The 16347-nt window shown below is 37.1% G+C and overlaps 1 non-coding gene across 1 annotated transcript; it reads right to left on the bottom strand.

Moving 5' to 3' along the window:
* Window positions 1-13569: 13569 nt before the first annotated feature.
* LOC121208359 (small nucleolar RNA R71) lies at window positions 13570-13675 on the bottom strand. Its single transcript, XR_005903349.1, has one exon. It is a non-coding gene; the product is annotated as a small nucleolar RNA R71 (small nucleolar RNA).
* Between the last annotated feature and the right edge of the window lie 2672 nt (window positions 13676-16347).

The raw sequence follows: 16347 nt of genomic DNA, 5'->3' as shown, positions 1-16347 counted from the left end.
TCTTTAAAATCATCTCTTTCAAAAACCAAGGTTTAGAAAAACTTTTGAAAACCCAATTTTGAGAAAAATTTTCAAAAGCCCATTCCACAGTCGAGTTTTGCAACCTGGCTCTGATATAACTAAATGTAACACCCTAAACTCGGCCTAGACGTTATGGCTAAATCTGGCGTGTCAAATCGAAGTGCTTTTAAAAAAAAGGACTTATCCACTTTTAAATTAAAGACCCTTTAATTACTATTATCAAATTATCTCGTCACAAACATTTTCCAGATTATTTTCCTTTGGTAAATCAACTCATCTTAAACCGCAGAGCATTTTGTAAACTTTGAAGCTTAAAGCATGTGTTTTAGAAAGCAGTAATTGTTTTAGAAACTCGCCTTTACCTAAACTAGCAGTTTTAAATAAAACATATAATCCAAAGCCCAATTAAAATTGAAACCCACAAATGGCCTTATTACAAAATTTAAAACCCAAAAGTGAAATTTAAATTAAACAAAGTCGAATGCAAGACGCAGCAGTCGTGTGGCTACCTCCAAGTCCCTCGTAACACCAAATCGTCTAAGGCTGAGGATTACCTGAATAGTTAAAAGGGAAGGGTGAGCTTATGAAAACTCAGTGTGTAATCCCCTAACAGACAACAAAAAATAGAATATGCAAAACAGTCTACGCCGTAGCCTTATTCAGTAACAGAGCAGTCTGGGCTTTAGCCCTATACAGTAGCAAAGTGGGCCCAAGCCTAAAACAGAATCAATATAGAGCAAATAAGTATCCCAACCCAATCTAACCAGCACACCACCCATACCAGCCAACACATTATGTGGGGATTCGATCAACCCACCCAACCAATACACCAAAAACACAGCGAAGCTGCTAATAACAGAAAACGTGGCGGAGCCACTAGAATCAGAATACGTGGCAAAACCACTAGTACAGAACTTCCTTCAAATCAGACCCCAACTCCATGCAGTATGTCATGTCATAAATATTATGTTTATGCAAAGTCATACTCAGTATAATCATATATGTAAATCATAAGCACATCAATCATACGAAGCATAAAGGGCATAATCATCATTTTACCTATTTTAGGGTTTTGGCTCAGACCATGACCTCTCCGAAGGTCTACAGTCGCCTCGAGTGACATAGAATGTTCATAATGGTGTAAATAGGCCCAAGGCCCACTACCCTGCCCAAGTGGGCCCACACGCTCGTGTGGCCCATTTAGCCCAAATTCAGCTATGGCTATGTGACCTACATAACCTAGTCCAATATTTATCACTTACCATGGATTTAATTTGTGTGGGGCCCACGATCTTATTGGGCCCACACGGCCCATTTTGGCCCAACGTGGCCCCTAACGGCCCAAGTCCACGGAGACTCTCGTGGTGGCCTTTACAGTCTATCACCCATGATTTGTGGGCTCGGATCACCTGACGTGCATTCGTACGCTCATGAAACCTCGAATGCCGACGTTTCGGCATTTCGGCTTTTCAGCTTTTGCCGAAACACAATTTAAGGGTGGTGTGATTACACACCTTTGTTGGCTTTTTGACAGTAATAGATTTTGGTGCACAGTTACACACCTGATTACAAGTACTTGTGAAAAACCCTAGAGCACCGACCTACATTCATTTCAAGTATTCAATCAGTTTCCCCTGGTTATTAACATTCACAAGCACCTAATCCACGATTAAGCAATCATCACCTATCACGACCAGATGATCTGCGATATACCCCTCCTAGAACACCGGCTAAAATCAATCACTCGCACCTTGGTGATTAACTACACTAATGGTAGATCCCGTTAGACAAAATAAACTAAAGATGTGGCTTATATCCGAAATATTACCCTATAGAACATTGGGGTAACCGGCCTATACCCCAAAAATAAGGTATCAAAATTACCTTAATCGAATACTAAGAGACAGGGTTTCGAAAGCTTGAGAACTCTTGCACTTTTCACTCCTTGGCAATACCCAGAATCCAACGAACACACATCATGGGGAAGGAGTCACCATTCAGCAATCTCTGAACACTAAGAGAAGAAGTATGCAACTTTAAGAGGGAGGGAGAAGAAACAGATTTGAGCCTATATAACAATAACAGAATAACAATAGAGAGAACCTATGAGTACTTACCAATTCGACAGAACCCTTGCAAACCGAAATAACAGAGAAGAATAGTAATCGGCCAAACCAAAAAATAGGGTAAACTGAAAGAATATTAAGAGAAGAAGAACAACACTCGGCTTAAAGTAGAAACCCACAACTGCAGAGTTCGAACTAAAGAGATGAGGAAAAAACAGAAGGTGTTCGGCTAACAATAGAAAAGAGACGCTTAAAAGGAATGAAAGAATGGAGATGGGGAGAGAGAATAATATTCGGCTACTGCTCAAAGAAGATAAAAGAAATGAGTACGTTAAAAAGAATAAGCACAACTGGAAAAGAATGCCAAAGTAGAAAAAATACTTGAATAGTCAAAACGCAACACGACTACTCCAAAATAGGCTTGAACCCGAAAGAGAGAAAAACAAAAGGAGAATAGCTACCGAAACAAAAACCAAAAGCTAGAGAATTTTGGCCCTAAGTGCCTATGACCAAATTGGTAACCCAAAGAATCCCATTTTCAGCCAACAACAACCACTTCCCCAGCTCCTTAATCCACTCCCTCAATCTCTCCATGATCTACTCCAACATCCCATTCAAACTCTCTTCAAACTCCCCTTAGCTGTGTTTCAGTCCAACTCCACTACTATACAGCTCAGGTAGCAAAATAACTACTCCATTGCGCAACTCAAGACTCAAACTCAAGTCCCCCAGCAGAAGCAACACGCCACGTTGCCACTAGACCACACACTCTCTTTGTGTCACAATACAAGCATTATTATTTATAAGGCCTACAAGCTAAAGCCAAGGTTCAACTAAGGGAAAAAAACGAAAATTTTTTCAAAAGCCCAGACTTGAACCCAGGCTTCTCAAATACTCCCAAACACACCCAATTCACTTAGCCAATAAAGCAAACATGATATTTACGTTAAAGCTTGCAAAAAAAAGGCCTAAATTTTTGGGGTGTTACAGTCCCCATCTTTTCTCAGGTAAATTTCGAGGACGAAATTTATTAAGAGGGGAAGAAATGTAATGACCCAAAGTTCACGGGCATCAAAAAAGTACATTATCGGGCCTCTGTCTTAGTAAACCGTGTACAAAAATAATTATTAGGAATATTTGTAAGTCTAGTAGTGTGTTTAATTAAGTTTTATTTAGGTGAATTTAGCTTAATTAAGAGAAAACAGGAAGAATGACTACATTGAATAAGGGGTAAAAGTTGAATTATAGATTAAAAGAAAATATAAATGACCAAAATGGCAAATATGCCATTAAGTAATAGTTGAGGCGGCTAAACAATGAGAAAAATCTAAAGATTTTTAATGATTTATGTTATTATTAATTAATATTAGAATATAATAGTATAAATTATTATTTAATTGATATTATCTTATTAAATTAACAAAATATATATAAATTAAAGCCAAATGTATGGTAATAAAATATACATTTGTAATAAAAATAAGCATACAATTGTAATTCATGGAATTAAATTACTTATTATTGAAGTAAATAGATATTTATTATTTATTATTAAGTAAAAGATATTTATTAATTAAATAATTATATTATAAGATTTTTATGTGATAAATAAATTAAAACATGACAAATGTATGATGATGATATAGTACATGTGTAAATATAAGTAATATTACACTTGTAATAAATATATTGATTATTAAATAGATATTTATTAAGATATTATATTATTATTAAAAAAATAAAGCATAAAATAAAAGAAAATAAAATAAAGAAGGAAACAAAAAAAAGGCTATTCGAAAGTACTAGGGAAAAAGAATAAAAGAAAAAAAAGAAAAAACTAGGGTTTGAAAGCTTTAAGCTTTAATTGGTAAGTTAATTAAGTCTTTTTTTTATTTAAATTTGATGTTTTAGAAGCTTTAGAACAAAGTTTTGTTGAAATTAAGTTGAGCTTTTGGAAGTTTTTACGTTTTTGAACATAGTTCATGTTGAACAAAATAATGAATTAGGGGTTTAATTGAATGAATTTTAAGTTAGAATTGATTAAAGGATTAAATTGTAGACTAGGCCATAAGTTTTGGTGATTGAGGGATCAAATTGAAAGAAGTTTTAAATTAGGGATTTATTATGAACAATTGATAGTTTAGTTGAATTTGATTGGAATTTTCAATAAGAATGAAGTATGAATTAAGTTAGTAAATTGAATGAGTTAGTTAGGACCTAATTGAAAATAAGGTATAAATTGAATAGAAATTCAATTATTCGTTATAATGAGTGCTGTAATTAATGGTATAATTATTTTAATTTCCGTAGCTAACGTAATACCGGAGACCTCGACAAAGAAAGGAAAAGAGAAGGTTGACGAAGAGTAATTCGAGAATTACGGTTTGTATTTCTATAAACCGAACTTAACATTTAAATTGTTGTTTTTATTATTATATGTGTATGGAAAGATTTTAAGGTAAGTATTAGTGTTTGATATTGAATTGAATGTATGTGAATTTGTGATTATTGTAAAATGGATATTGAAATGATTAACTATTGTGAATTGAGAAATGAATTGAATACCCTATTAACTGTATCAGACTGAGTCAGATATAATTGGCATGCCATAGGATTGGAAGTGTTCAGGAATTCTTCGACCTTGAGTCGATGAGGCACCATAAGTGTCGTACTGTTACTTCGACTTTGAGTTGATGATGCACTTTGTGTGTCGTACTATTACTGTTACTTCGGTTTAATCGGATGAGGTACTAAGTACCATACTGTTACTGTTTACTTTGGCAAAGCCGATGAGGCATTAAGTGCTGTACTAGTGTGTTGGTTGGATCCGTGTATCCGTCTAGGTCTGAGTTATGTTAATAGGGGTAAACTACTGTATTGAATAATTGATAGTTACTGAATAACTAAATTACTGTATTGAGTAATTAATAGTTTTTGAATAACTAAACTACCGCACTGAATATTTGATAGTTACTAAATGACTAAATTACTGTACTGAATAACTGATTGTTACTGATTAAATATGATTAGAATCATACACTTTATCGAGGAAGAGTTAAGAAATTAACTATTGTTATGTAAATAAGGTTTTATACTCAAAATGGATATGAGCTAATAATTGATTTAAGTATTGGTTTATAGAAATACCATTGAGTGCATACTCAGTGTACGATTTGTTTCCGTGCGCAGGCTAGATACAAAAGTGACTAACGACTTAGCATCCAAGTCAGTCCCGAACTCAAATACATGGTGATGTATTTTCTCTTTTGAAAGTGGCATGTACCTAGGTTGTAATTTGTTGTTATTTTGATACATAAATATTAATGATAAATGATGGTAATGGTTGTTCCATACAATTACATATGTCTTAAACATAGATTAGACATATTATGTTAAGTTATAAACATAAAAATGTTAGAACTTTATATTATTAGTTTGTTATAATTAGAGATGTATAAATTCATGAATTGATTTGTTTGGATTGGTCTCGATTTGAATTTGCAGGGAAGGTTAGATATTTATAAAGGGGTTATATTGAGTTTGTTAAAAAAACAAAATTCGGAGTATCCGAACAAGTCTCGATTCGATTCTAATGTGTGATTTGAACCTCGAGGGTCCATTATAGGGACTTTATAATTAAATCAAGATATATGTAACACCCCAATCTCGGCCTAGGCATTATAGCCGAATCTGTGATGTTACATTGGAGAGTTTTTCCAAAACACAAATTGCTTGAGAATTCGTTCTAAATAAAACTTCCTTATGTTCTAAACAAAAGTTTCGGATGTTTGGTTCATTGTGAAAACACAAGTTATCTTAGAAAAATATTAATTATATTAGTTTGTTCTTAGATTTTAAAACAGTGATCGTTGTGGAAGCTTTCAAAATGTGTTGCGTAAACGTGGTGTTTCCAGAAAGACATATGTTTATATTTTCTTGAAAATCCGAGACCTACTACTACCAGATTAAAATTCAAGTAACTAAATCCCAAAATTAAAATTAAAAAAAAACTTAAGAGGCCTTATTACATGATGAAAACCCAAAAGTAAATCTTAATTATAATATTAAAAGAAACTTTGTCGAGTGGCCACCTCTAAGTCCTCCGTCGCCTCGATCCGTCTAAGCCTGGGGATTTCTTACACAGTTAACAGATGGGTGAGTTTACGCAAACTCAGTGTGTGAAATCCCATAATAGCAAACAGTCAGAGTAAGCACAATTTGGGCCTAAGCCCTTTCAGTTTTAGTTAGGGGCTAGCCTGAGCCCATTTCAGTAACAGTGGCAGTCTGGGCCTTAACCCATTTCAGTATAGTATGCACACAAAGAACCCTACCCAATCCATTCGCTACATACCATCTCCGTACCAACCCTACACACTATGTGGGGATAAAATCGTCCCACCCAACCCTACACACCAAGTCGTGCCTGTTGCGGCACTAAAACAGTATTTGTAGCAAAGTTGCTTGTAACACTCCAAACCCGACCCAGACATTATGGCCGAATCTGGTGTGTCACGTTGAAGTGTTTTAGCGAAAACCTTGTTTTCATTGAAAACGCTTCTTAAAATGAGAAACCTTAATTAAAAAAAAACCTTTTAGTTACGAAAGCCTTGTTTAAAACATTTGATTTTTTTTAAAAAAACTTAGTTGCGGAAACATAGCAAACATACTATAATTTAAGAAATCCATGTTGAACTTCTCATAATAATAATTCAAGTAATAATAACATAATGAAAACCTTATTACAATTTGATCTGAACACACTTAAAAAGAAATAAAAAATTAAATGCTTAAAAAAAACCAAGTCTGAATTATCTTGCTAGCCGGTCACCCAGAGTCCCTCCAAACATCAAACCTTCTACTGAGCATCACTTGAAATAAAATATAAGAGGGGGTGAGTTTTCACAAACTCAGTTCAAAAATCATCAGACATCAAACATGTAATGCAATCCCATCCAAATTATCCATCCGCTACACACCAGCTCCATCCCCCGACACACTATGTAGGGATATAAATTTCAACCACCCAGCCCACACACCAATGGTAGCTCGGTTGTGGAACTACCTTCATTTACATATTGGGCTTTAAAAGACGTCAGTGGATTGACGATTGTTAAGCAACCATGCGATCCTCATATACTTCCTCCGTTCCATAGTTCCCACCCTATATGCAACCTAAGCAGAACATCATATGTATGCATGTCACATCCATAAAACTTACATCAACACCTAGGGGTATTTTGGTCATTTTTGCCCTTAAGGGCATTTTAGTAATTTTCCCTTAATTATGGCTTTCACTTACCTTGACCCGTTAACAAGTCTCGCGAGCTAAGATGAACGAATACTATGCACCAGGTAGGATTCCAGAGAAGAGGAGGTGGGTCATTAAGACTGCTTAAGTACCAAACTCTCCCTAGATCCAATCCTAGACATGCATATACCTGTTGCCACACCTTAACCCTATGACTTGTCCATGGTCTCAATTAATTAATTAAGTTTTATGTAGTCATCATATACTAGGCCCAATACCTCTACATACATGCATATGGCCCACTAGGCTTAATCTCATTCATATGGCCCATCTAGCCTAGTTCATATTCTTATGGCCCACTAGGCCCAATTCACATTTATATGGCCCATTAGGCCTAAATCATATTATTCTCATACTTATATACAAATTTCCTAACACATAGCATCACTTAACAATCTTTGCCTATTATGGGCCCAACAACCCATCAGGCCCATTTAGCCCATTCTGGCCTATTTGGCCAATTCTCAACCCAAGTCCACAGAATCGCCCGTGGGCCTCAGGCAACCTATCGATTTCCTCTCCACGATGCGCACTCATGTGACTACCGTAGCCTAACTTTTGGCTTTTCGACTTTTTGGCATTTCGGCATTTCAGTTTTTACCGATTCATTGTGTATGTGCAGTGTATGTACACACCTGGTAGGCAAGCATGCTGTGATTTCCTTAGCCCAAACCTACAATTGATATCACTCAAAGATTAATCTCGCATACTTATCGAATACTTTACCAAAAGCCAGAATCTCACCTTAACCTTACTTTGAGCGATAAGTATAACAACCCCTTCACTAACCACGATCAACTCCTAGATCTGCACCATCATAACTATTAAAACCAAAATAATAGGTGACTCGTATCCAACACAAGTCCCCTTACCTTACTATGGCTATTCGACCAACCTTAGCCAATGGATGAGGAATACTTACCAAAACCGCAACACCTAAGGGGCAATTTGGCAATCAGCTAAGATCCGAGATTCGTTACTAATTCCCTACCACAGTTGATTAGAAAGAGTGAGGGACAATATTTGATACTTAGCAAAGAAACCGATTGGGAGAACAACACTTACCCTAGATTTGACCGAAGTAGAAGGAGTAGTGATTGCACCACGGGTATTCGGCCAAAGAGGTTCGGCCCTTTACAATTTTGTATTGAAAAAGAGGGTTATTCGGCTCCAAAGAAAAAGAAAGAAAAGTCAGCAATGAGGTAGAGGAAGAATAGGATTCGGAACGAGGAAGGAGAAAAAGAAAAGAAAGGCAGAGGGTTTTCGGCTTTTAGAGAAAAGAGTTTCTGGTAACAGGGTGAAGGAAATCAAGATTTTGAGATTTTTGGATTTCGGGATTTTTGGGGCGTTACACGACCAGTAATAGGCTTATAGCCTTGTACACTTCCTCAAAAATCATATTTCCCACCCCATGCAACGCAACATAATATAAATGTACATACAATAAAAAAATGGCATTCTCAAACAGTCATACATCACATAAGGGTAAAATAGTCATCTTACCAAATTAAGGGCCCAAGTATACTTATCGGCCCAACAAAAGGTCCACAGTTGTCTTGGGTGACCCGTGCAACCTTAACAGTCAATTAGTGATAATGGGCCTACAACTCATATTCTGGGCCCATGTGGGCCCACACGCTCGTATGGCCCATATAGCCCAGAAATGACCTTAGCCGTGTGGTTATACAGCCTGGCTCAATATTTACCACACTTTTGTGCGATTTTCCCTGTGGGGCCCACAGGCCCATTAGGACTACACGGCCCATTTCAGCCCAAAATGGCTTAATATTGTTTTGGTCCATGAAAGCGTTCATGGCCAACTCATTGACCACACGACCATGTTTTATCACATGGCCTGCCACATGGGGTCACATGTCCCGAGTGGTGTCGACTGTTCACCTTTCAGCTTTTTAGCTTTTGTCGATTTCACATCTAATGGCAGTGATGCTCACACACCTGTTTGCAAAAGATGCGCAAATCTCCACGACGCCGAACCTAGATTCAAACATACCCCAACGTCAGTCCTTAATTGATAAAGTTAACATCCACTAATAGCATCTAATCCTCACAATGGTAATTTGTTACCTACCTTGAATCTGCAAACGATTTCTCTTTTAAACCACTGATCAAGCTGCCTCCCAGAACCTTAGCAAAGTCTGCATTGCATTCTAACCTTGTTAACTAAATCATAAACGTAAATGATTAGAACCAAGTGGACAACAACTTACCACCACCAAGGAGTAATCGGCCTGCAACAATACGTTGTAAAATCGGAACGCGAGATGAATAGTCACACCCTTGTCAGAGATGGCAGATAAAAGATGATGTTAAAGGGGAAACTTATTTCGACAGAGAGAAAGAGGAAAAAGAATAGTCGTGAGCCTTAACCCAGATAGCGACAGCAGTAAAGTCTGACTATACGCCATAGATTCAAACAACCCAAACGAAAAAACCAATTACCTCAAATAAGAGCAGAGAGATTCGGTTTCAAAAAGAAGAGAGCAATTGGCTAGCATTGAGAAAATTGAATAAGTAGAGAGGGAGAAGAGGCAAGTGATATTCAGCCAAGGCTCAAAAAGGGGAACACAGTTGAGAGAAGGAAGAAGAGCGAAGAGGGATCAAAAAGGTATTCGGTTAAGCAAATTGAATAAGAAAGGGAGAATGTGGAGAAGTTCGGTTAAGAAAAGAAACTGAGAGAAGAAACTTTGTCACACCTGAAGGTTTTCTAATACACACGGCCCAAGAAAGGTAATACCAAAAACCGTTGAAAGGTAACAAAGCAATGCGAAAGACAGAATTCAGCATTAAGGGAAAAAAACTGAAGAAAACAAGATCAAACTTAGAAAGACTGCCAAAACCAAAATTTGTCAAGAGTGAGAGTCCCAATGTGGCACAACCCCCTTTAAACTCCTAAAATCTCTCCCCTTATCACTCCTAAAATCCCTCAAGCATATCCCACCTATCCAAATCTCCAATAGCCAAATTTTGCTCTAACAAGTCCCTAGAATTAGGCCACACTCCCTACACCTCTCAAACTCCTCAATCGTCCAAGCTACAGAGTTCCACTGACACACAAATTCTTACACTGCAATAAGTAAAATAAAACACTCTTTTACGTGCAGTAGGACTCGAACTCAAGTCCCTTGGCAATAGAAACACACCATTAACCCTTGGACCAACAAGCTTTTTATGACATGCTTTACCCGTATTAATTTAAGAAGCCTACTATTACAAAACAAGGGTTTATTCAAGTAGGAGCAAAAATTTATTCAAGCCAACGCTTGAACCCAAGACTTCCCAGACACTTTCAGAGCTCTAAACCACTAAGTCAGGCATACATCCACACCACTACACATAAAAATAATTTTAACAGGGTTTTCAGGATTTGGGGGGTTACAATTCTACCCTTCTTAAAGAAAATTTCGACCTCAAAATTTTCTTGGTCAAAATAGGTGAGGGTATTGTTGTCGTATCGCCTCCTCGGGTTCCCATGTAGCCTTCTCAGAACTGTGGTTCCCCAAAGAACTTTCACTAATGGGATTGATTTCCTTCTTAAGACTTTCACCTCTCGATCCAGGATCGTGATTGGTTCATCCTCGAAAGTCAGATCTGGTCGAACTTCAATCTCCTCAATCGGTACCACATGCATAGGATCAGAGTAGTAGCATCTCAGCATCGAGACGTGAACACATCATGAATCCGCTCTAATTCTGGAGGTAGCTCTAACTGGTAGGCAACTGGTCCCACTCGTTTCAATATGCGGTAAGGCCTAATAAACCTTGGGCTCAACTTGCCCTTACGCCCCAAATCTCAGCACCTTTTTCCATGGTGAGACCTTCAGAAAAAAAAAATCTCCCACAAAATACTTAATTTCCTTATGCTTCAGATCTGCATATGACTTCTGTCTGTCTGATGCCACTTTCATTCGTCCTGAATTAATATGAACTTATCCTCGGTATCAGATACTAACTCAAAACCCAGCGCACGCCACTCACCCAACTCAGTTTAACATGACGAAGTGCGACACCTATGACCATACAGTGCTTCATAAGGTGCCATCTGTATACTAGACTAGTAGCTGTTGTTGTAAGCAAACTCTGCTAATGGCAAGTAATCCTCTGGTAAACTGTAAATTATACATATTTTTACCCCATGTTTAATGCATTTTATGGATGATTCCTCATTAGAATTGGTGAATTCGATGCTCCTAATGCTTTAATTTCATGTTTTATACTTAGGAGAGCATAGGACAGCGAAAGGAACGAGAAACGGGACAAAAACGGAGAAAATAGGCCAAAGTATGAAATCAACACGTCCTGGACCTCCTTACATGGGCAAACCACACGGCCGTGTGAATTTGGCAGGCTCGAACACGGCCTGAAGTAATCGAACACGGGCGTGTGCCACGAGCGTGTCCCTACCGAGCCCAAGTTGAGTCCAATTCGGAAAAGGCTAATTTTGAGGGTTTTTAGGCATTCCAAAGCCTATAAATACACCCTAGAGGAGGAAGAAAAATGAGACGGGAGAAGAGGGAGTAAGGAATTACTCCAAGGAAGCCGATTGTTTCATCTCAAAAGCCAGATTCATCATCAAGACTGAAGATCTCTCCTCAATTTCCCTTCAGCAGTTTTGGGTTTTCTTTATGTTTTGTATTCTTTATTCTTCTGATATGTTTTCTTATTTAGTTATGAATTAAAACCCCTAAATACCTAAGGGGAATGAAACCTAAGATGAATTTTGTTATTATTTTCTGAATCATATGATAAATATTTATTTTGTTCTTAATTATGTGTTCTTAATTCTTATTTTGATATCCCAGGATACAGATTCAAGGCATGCTCTTATTCAGAGGAGGAATAGACCCTGTCTAATAGTACATTTGTCATAATTAAGCGGAGTTGATTGCGCGCCTAGACATAGGGTAACAAGATTTTGCCGGATTAGGGTGAAACCTAATAAGGGGATCCATATATCGAGTTAATGCAACCCTAGAGTGTTAATTAGAGAAAAGTCTCAGTTATTCAATCTAGGGATTAGACATTATTAGTCTTGAATAGGGATAATAACATAACTTAGAGATCTCTATGGAACAAGCTGAACGAATAAATCGTCTGATTCGGAGCCAGAATAACAAGTAAAGTCTAGGTGGATTTTTCCTTAGGTATTGTCTTAAGTCAATCAATTTTTCCCAAAATTAATTCCCCAATTCTTTTCTCTATGCATTCTTAGTTTAGATAATTAGTTAATTAAAACAAAACCTCTTTATTATTAGGCTAGATAATAAAAAGACAGTCATTACTAGTACTTTTAGTTCCTTTGGGTTCGATAATCCTGTCTTGCTAAAACTATACTACTGTTCGATAGGTACACTTGCCTACATCGCGATAATAGTTAGTTTGAGAATGAGTAATTATAAATATTTAAAACCTATCACGAAATCACGCTATCAAGTTTTTGGCGCCGTTGCCGGGGAACTAAGATATTAGGAACACTAAATTTTTATTACTTTAGCCATTTATTTTTCTTTCAATTTAATTTAATTATTATTATTATTATTTATTAACCTACTATTTCTTTCTCTTGGCAGGTTTTTATAGTTTATGACTAGAAGAAACCCGTTGGGACCATTACTTTTTGACGAAGAAATCGATCGTACAGTTCGTAGAAACCAAAGAGAAATAAGGGGTAGCTTAAGATACACGGAGAACGAGCAAGAAGATGATACTCAACCCCCAAGCAAAGAGATCGCTGAAAACCAAGGCAATCAGCTACCTCCTGCAATTGCGGTTAATCAGAATCCTGCTCCACGCACTATGTATGATTATGCTAAACCTTCCTTAACAGGAACTGAATCAAGCATAGTTAGACCTGCTATAGCTGCAAATACTTTTGAATTAAAACCTAACACTATTCAAATGATACAACAATTTGTTCAGTTTGATGGTTTGCAGGATGAGGATCCCAACGCTCTTTTAGCCAACTTCTTAGAACTATATGACACATTTAAAATTAATGGCGTTTCTGATGATGCCATACGTCTTCAGTTGTTTCCCTTCTCATTGAGGAACAAAGCTAAACAGTGGTTGAACTCGTTACCATGAGGGTCAATTACTACTTGGGAATAAATGACCGAAAATTTTTTACTAAAATATTTTTTGCTAGCTAAAACAGCTAAATTACATAATGATATCTCTTCTTTTATGCAGATGGATTTAGAAACACTTTACGATGCATAGGAGAGATACAAAGACCTTTTGAGAAGATGCCCCCACCATGGGTTACCACTTTGGCTGTAACACCCCAAACCCGAGACCGACACCGGAGTCGAACACGAGGTGTTAACAGACTTTAAACCCCTTATAAAAAAAAATTTCCCAGACACTGCCAATCTGCGTACTAGTCTCTTTAAAAATCATATCTTGAGTTTCACAACTCGAAAATCAGTTTCGTGATTTTTCCCTGAAACAAGACTCATATGCCCATCTACATATATTTTTCTAGAATTTTTGGTCGGGCCAATTAGTACAGTTTATTAGTCAAAGTCTCCCATGTTACAGGGATCGACTACACTGACCTTTGCGCATTACGACCTGGATATCTCCCTGCACAGAGCTTCAATACTGATGCCGTTTGTTTCTATAGAAACTAGACTCAGAGAGGAATCTATACATATATGGTATGACTCCTAATTATCTCTGGTTAATTTATAATGAATTTCCAATTCAGAACAGGGAATCCAGAAACCGTTCTGGCCCTGTCTCACGAGAACCTGAATATCTCTTAACATACTATCCATATGATCGTTTCGTTACTTTCCTATGAAAATAGATTCATCAAGGTTTGTTTACATAATTTATTCACTATTTAATTCCCTTCCTACTATTTTTAGTGATTTTCCAAATCTACATCACTGCTGCTGTCAGCATTTGCCTTTAAGGTAGACTTTACCTATTTCATAGTTTCCATGGCCCATCCTTGTTAAGCATATCCACACCTCTCAATAACCATATCCATACCAAATAATTATAACATTATACTCAAACATATATAAGCCATTTTCGCATGGCTATCCAAAATTTATACAAGTCCAAAGGGTCCATGACCCACAACAAACAAACGGGTAATCCTATACATGCCATTTCGAAGTTCAACCAAAATTGTACCAAAAGGGGGCTTTGATAGTGTGGGCGACTTCGACTTCAAGATCCCGAGTCCGATAGCTGGAGAACCAAAATCTATAAAACAGAGGAGCAATGAAACGGAGTAAGCAATTTATGCTTAGTAAGTTTTGAGCAAGGAATTCCAGCACAACAAAAGTATAGCATTCATATAGCTAAACGGATAATTTCATATGCACAAATTTTTGATATCATACTTGCTTCACATTACCAACCCTTATGTACATACACAAAAGATCAACTTAGCCAAAGGCCGGTAGCTCGTTTATCAACTGAGCGAATACTTATTTGTAAGGGCTCAACTAAATTCAAGCACATACAAAACATACCTCAATGTTGGGATGTTTCTAGAGTATTAACTGAAATTTTTACAGCAAGATCATTCATTCCCAAATCACGTACCTTCGGAATTTAACCGGATATAGCTCCTCGTTCAAATGCCTTCGGGACATAGCCCGGTTATAGTAACTCGCACAAATGCCTTCGGGACTTAACTCGGATTTAGTAACTCGCACAAATGCCTTCGGGACTTAACCCGGGTTTAGTAACTCGCACCAATGCCTTCGGGCTTAGCCCGGAATTAGTATCTCGCACAAATGCCTTCGGATCTTAGTCCGGATATGGTCACTTAGCACAAAGCCTTCGGGACTTAGCCCGGACATCATTCAAATAACCATGTACATTTAACAATAAATCATGGCACATTCGTATTTCATTTTCGTTAGCAAAACTCAAACACAAGACACTTATCATTCTTGTAATTTCGGCTCAATAGCCACACACACAAAGAGCATGATTTTGATTTGCTTAAAACATGATCTAATCAAATCTTAATTTAAGCTCTCTTACTCAAGAACTTACCTCGGGTGTTGTCGAACAATTCCGATGGCTATTCGACCACTTTTTCCTTTCCTTTATTGGATTTAGTTCCCCTTTGCTCTTGAGCTTAATTAAACAAATAAATTGATTTAATCATTTGAGCATCGAAAAGAGGAACACAAGGCACTTAGCCCATATTTATACATTAGACATTAAAGTCACATATGTACGGAATCATGAATCAAACTCAACATTTTAGCTAATTTTTCCCCTTGGCCGAATTTTCTAAGCCAAGACAAAAGCATCAATATGCTTGCCTCTAACCGAATACATGCAACACCAATCTTCTTCCTATGGCCGAATATGCATGTCTATGTTGAGGCTGATTATATGCTTAATACTTCCTACAAGTATGGTTACTTGTATTGATTACATATCATCTTGTTTCAAGTTCAAAACTCGGCTAATACGCATATATACACTAGTAATCAAATACTATCATTTTGCACTTCACCTTGCTACCATTTCACATCTATTTTCTACCATGGCCGAATGCATCAAGACACCATACCATTCAATTTTGGTCATGGGTTACACAAAGAACTTGATGTCTAACTCAAAAATGTCAAAAAGAAGATTCAAGAATCATCAATCCACCATCACATGCATCATTAACAAGCTTCATATTTAGCATGCAATGGCATTAACACAAAATCCACCTAGGCCGAATATCATCCCCATGACATAGCAAAGATTTGAACCATGGGCTAATTAGAACTCAAGCTAGCAACTAAAAACATGCATGAATCTCATGGTACAACCTCAAACATACCTTAATCTAGATACAAGTATGGCCAAACCTCCTCCTAATCCTCTTCCAAACCAAACATGAAGCAAGAACTCCTTCCTCCTTCCTTAGAAATTTCGGCCAAAAGAAGTGAAAAAAGATGAACAA

This window comes from Gossypium hirsutum, chromosome A01 (assembly GCF_007990345.1).
Source record: "Gossypium hirsutum isolate 1008001.06 chromosome A01, Gossypium_hirsutum_v2.1, whole genome shotgun sequence".
Lineage (NCBI taxonomy): Eukaryota > Viridiplantae > Streptophyta > Magnoliopsida > Malvales > Malvaceae > Gossypium > Gossypium hirsutum.
Note: the sequence above shows the minus strand (reverse complement) of the source record. Positions and strands in the feature narration are given on the sequence as shown.